Source organism: Myxine glutinosa, chromosome 4, assembly GCF_964187855.1.
Source record: "Myxine glutinosa chromosome 4, kmMyxGlut1.1, whole genome shotgun sequence".
Lineage (NCBI taxonomy): Eukaryota > Metazoa > Chordata > Myxini > Myxiniformes > Myxinidae > Myxine > Myxine glutinosa.
In genome coordinates, this window is record NC_136264.1 from 64,153,645 (window position 1) to 64,158,815 (window position 5,171).

Consider the following 5,171-nt stretch of genomic DNA (forward strand, 5'->3'; position numbering starts at 1 on the left):
ATACCCGCGCCAGTTCCGCTTCTTCATTTTTTTTTCTTTTTTTTTTTGTATACAACATCGAGGCTCGTGAAAGAGCTAACATTAATCCCCCCAAAAACAAGCATTCTGAGTATTGCGCTGCAATACATGTCCCCTTCCGGCAGTCTGTCGTCCGGAAAACTGTTGGTGTTGGGGAAATTACCAAAGTTCAAAGAGCCACAACTTTGTCAAAAATGATCGAAACGTCGTGAAGTTCGAACTTGATCTGTAACTTATCATGAGGAAACCATGTGCCAGGTTTGAAATCATTAGCATTAAGAGTTTAGAAAAAAAGTCCGGAAAACTGTTCTTTGCGTGACGGACTGACAGACTGACGAACTGACAGACTGACAGACAGAGGGACGGAGTGCAAACCTATAGTCCCCTCCGGTGTACACCGGTAGGGGACTAATAAAAACAAGTACAGATACATTCAAAGTACACTGCCCCCATGCCAAATAATTAAATATCCTAGGCTACAGCGCGGCATTGCCGGGGCCCCTTCGGTGCCCGGCAATGACGATATGCAGCGCCTGGAGATGGCATAGGAAAGGTGCGGTGTACAATAAATGGACACATAAAACATAATAAGGGGAGCGGTAGACAAGATGGGGAGAGAGGGTGAAGCACACAAGTACAACATTGGAGAGCAGGGACATCAGGAGATCTGTGGGAGGAGGCGTGGCAGAGGGGGGGGGGGGGGGGGGAGAAGTATAAAACACATGGACACTGCGAGGACTTCCAGGACAGAAGTTGGAATTTCAAAAAAGTGGATCTGGGGTGAAATTAGCGGGGGTAGAAAAGATCAAGGTTTTGGATGGGGGAAGATAAGAGATGATGGTGAACAGCTGTTTTAAAGACCTGGAGGGAGGGGTGGGATTGAAGAGAGTGAGGGAGTTTGTTCCAGAGGCAGGAGAAAAGAGGAATGAAAGAGTGAAGGTGAGCAGAGAGTCTTGATTTTGGCAGTTTAACCATAAGAGGGTTGCAGGCAGATCTTGTGCGACCTGTAGGAATATTTGGGGGACAGAGCCCAGAGAGAGCTGGGGGAGGAAGGCTGGAGATGAGTCGGTAGAAGACGGAAAGACCACCAACCTGCCTGCAGTGAGTGAGTGAAGCGGTTATTGCACCTTTTAATACTCCTTCATCTTCCCATTCTTTACCTAGCATTCTTCTTCTTCATCTTTGGTTTTCACTTTAGTATATTGGCTGGTTTTGCTTTGTTTTTTGTTATTTATTCAAAATAAATGTATTTATTGAAAATAATTTTTAAAACATGAAAATAATTTTAATTTATTTTGTTTTGTTAATATAGGCCTACATCTTTCTCCATAATTTTCACCCACGAATTGCATATAATGGCAACGTTTGCAAATAAAATTCCAGCTCTGCTCAATATATTCATAATTGAGACTAAACTGTATAATATCGTTGGTTTGATCAGGGGTCAATATTTTTACAAGTATTAATTTGATTTTTTACCTATTTGTTAGAATAAAACACTACACATTCGGTTTTAATTGCTTCGTAACTCTCATTTATGTAGCAATTTGTCTTTGAAAGAATTCATTTGTATCTTGCATAGCAGGACTATCGCCAATAAAAACCGAGGGTAGGCAAACCATCTATGTACTAAGTATCTGATTATGTAAATGTTTTATCCCCACTTTACCCCCTTTCCTTTTTTAAACTGTGATGTGTGGCAGGTCTACAAGAGCTCCGTGTAGTTGTTGTGGTTCTTGCTGGGGTTCGATATTTGAAATATGCACCCATTGGTCAGACAGCTGCAGGACCCCACCCACATTTGTCGCTTGACTCCACCCACCCCGGCACCCAAACAAAATTATATGGCTGCCATCTTGGTTTTCTCGTGGGCCTAATACATCAGGCCTATAGGCCCCTTTGATTTGTTGCGTCAGATTTACATTGGCTTTGTTTGGGTCGAGACATATTCACGATGAGGGACCCTGAAATATCTAATCATATGTCGAATAAAAATGATCAGTAAGGTTTAATCAAGCCCATCAGCATGTATGGTATGTGCCTCCCTAAAAATATAGCGTATGTAATATTTCACGGCCCCATACTAGGGTTAAACAATCCGTGGTGATGTGTGAGAATCAATTAGTTCTGATATAATTAAGGTGTCAAGTTAATCTTTTAATAGTACATTAAATGTGTGTTTCCTAATTGTGGTGTTGATTTTTTAAAATAGCGCATTAAATGTGTGTTTCCCAATTGTGCTGCTGAGTTTTTAATAGCGCATTAAATGTGTGTTTCCTAATTGTGCTGCTGGTTTTTTAATCGCGCATTAAATGTGATTCTCAATTGTGCTGTTGATTTTTTAAATAGTGCATTAAATGTGTTTCCAAAATTGTGCTGTTGATTTTTTAATAGTGCATTAAAAGTGTGTTTCCCAATTGTGCTGTTGATTTTTTAAATAGTGCATTAAATGTGTGTTTCCTAATTGTGCTGTTGATTTTTTTTTACTAGCGCATTAAATGTGTGTTTCCCAATTGTGCTGTTGATTTTTTAAAAATAGCGCATTAAATGTGTGTTTCCTAATTGTGCTGTTGATTTTTAAAATCGCACATTAAATGTGTTTCTCAATTGTGCTGTTGATTTTTTAAATATTGCATTAAATGTGTTTCCAAAATTGTGCTGTTGATTTTTTAATAGTGCATTAAATGTGTGTTTCCCAATTGTGCTGTTGATTTTTTAAATAGCGCATTAAATGTGTGTTTCCCAATTGTGCTGTTGATTTTTTAATAGCGCATTAAATGTGTGTTTCTCAATTGTGCTGTTGATTTTTTATCGCACATTAAGTGTGTGTTTCCCAATTGTGCTGTTGATTTTTTAATAGTGCATTAAATGTGTGGTTCCTCATTGTGCTGTTGATTTTTTAATAGCGCATTAAATGTGTTTCCTAATTGTGCTGTTGATTTTTTAATAGCACATTAAATGTGTTTCCTAATTGTGCTGTTGATTTTTTAATCACACATTAAATGTATTTCCCAATTGTGCTGTTGATTTTTTTAATAGCGCATTAAATGTGTTTCCCAATTGTGCTGTTGATTTTTTAGTAGCACATTAAATGTGTTTGCTAATTGTGCTGTTGATTTTTTAATTGCACATTAAATGTGTGTTTCTCAATTGTGCTGTTGATTTTTTAATAGCGCATTAAATGTGTGTTTCCCAATTGTGCTATTGATTTTTTTAAATAGCGCATTAAATGTGTTTCCTAATTGTGCTGTTGATTTTTTAATCGCACATTAAATGTGTTTCTCAATTGTGCTGTTGATTTTTTAATAACGCATTTTATGTGTTTCCTAATTGTGCTGTTGATTTTTTAATAGCGCATTAAATGTGTGTTTCCAAAATTGTGCTGTTGATTTTTTAATAGCACATTAAATGTGTGTTTCTCAATTGTGCTGTTTATTTTTTTTAAGAGTGCTTTAAATGTGCGTTTCCCAATTGACCAGATATTGTCGCAGGTTGTGAGCCACAGTGCGGCCATTCTTGTTTATCAAGCGTAAACAGATGTGTACTCCTACTTCCCCCTCCCACAATACAAAAAACAAACATGAAGGACGCCAACTTAGCCTGCATCTGTACACACTCCCATTTCATTATGGTAGAAATGACTCATCTTTCCAGACTGGTTAAATTCCCCAATAATTACAGATGGGTTTATTCCACTATAATTGGTGTATTTTGAGTATGGCTTGTAATACCCATCCCCACCAGGAGTGGCGCTATATCATACACATTTAGTATTATTATTATTATTCATACCATAGCTGTTTTCTGGTAGCCGTTTGCGATGGAAAGCACATGCTGATGCACGCAATCCATCTATAAGCTATAATGTTTTGGGCCCTACTCCAGACCACATGTGGAATTCACAGTACCGGTACGGGACACTGGTACTCATTTGCGCCAACCTCAGAGGGATGGCAAGCTGAGTCAACCCCACCTGGTGTTACTTCAACAGGTGACCTGGACTCAAACTCAGGACCCTAGGATCCCAAGCCAGCCACCCTAACTGTTAAGCCAACACCAGGCTTACAATACACATTTCCAGAGAGAATTTGGGTCTTCCCCACCTTCCACCCCAGGGGCTATTGTGCTGTATGTATCTACTGTATATCTGCACCACGTGTTGATATGCTTGTCCATCTCCATTTATTTTGTCTTGCGGTCCTGTTTGTATTCTCACCTCTCTTTCTGCTGTTCCTTATGTTCTGTTGTGTCCTGATCCATTCTGTGTTTCTGATCTGGTGGTGATCTTCCACGAGCCTACATTTTGCATTAAAACATCCTACTCAGACTGGGCCACTCCAGTCATCACGGTGCTGAAGCAGAATGGTGAGATTCGATTATGTGGGAAGTTCAAGGTTATGGTCAACCCAGGTCTTGGTATCGAGAAGTACACCCTTTCATCAATTAGAGATAAATGCCTTTGCTGGCAGGGAGTTAATTCTTTACTAAACCTGACCTGCCAGATCCATATTTTTACCTGCAGCTGGAGCCCAGCAGTCGTGACCTGTTAATGATCAACATGTGTCATAATTATATATTCATTGCTTCTTTTGTTATCTCTCCCTTTTTCAACACACTTTGTAAAACAACTTGGTCTCTGTGTTTTAATGTAGCAATGAAGTATTATTATTCTCTGTAGCAATGAAGTATTATTTAATAGTTTGATTTAATTTTGCTAGTGTTTATTCCCAATGTTTTACATTTCTTCTACGTCTTGATATATTGTACGTGCATGTTGACTTGTACTAGTTAACGAGAAATGTTAGTGTTAGTTAGTTAGTTAGCAAGGATAATTTTTACAAGGAAAGAAAGAGGCCGCGCCAGTATTGGTTGTTGTTGCTGTTGTTTTACCGTTTAACACGTGACGTCATCTGACGCCGAACCACGCATGCTCTGTTGTGCTTTCGTTTCGTCGCTCATGTTCTTCCTCTTCGCTCTAAGATTTCCATTGACTCGGTGTGTTTGTGTCTGCATATTGCGTACCGGTATATATCGAAACGCGGTCAGGAGTACCGCCGATGTCCAGGGTGAAGTGCTTCGCCCCGGTCTCCAGCACGCGGAAAGGCCCGTCGTACGGGGGCCGCAGTGGTGTCCGATGGGCATCGTGGCGGACG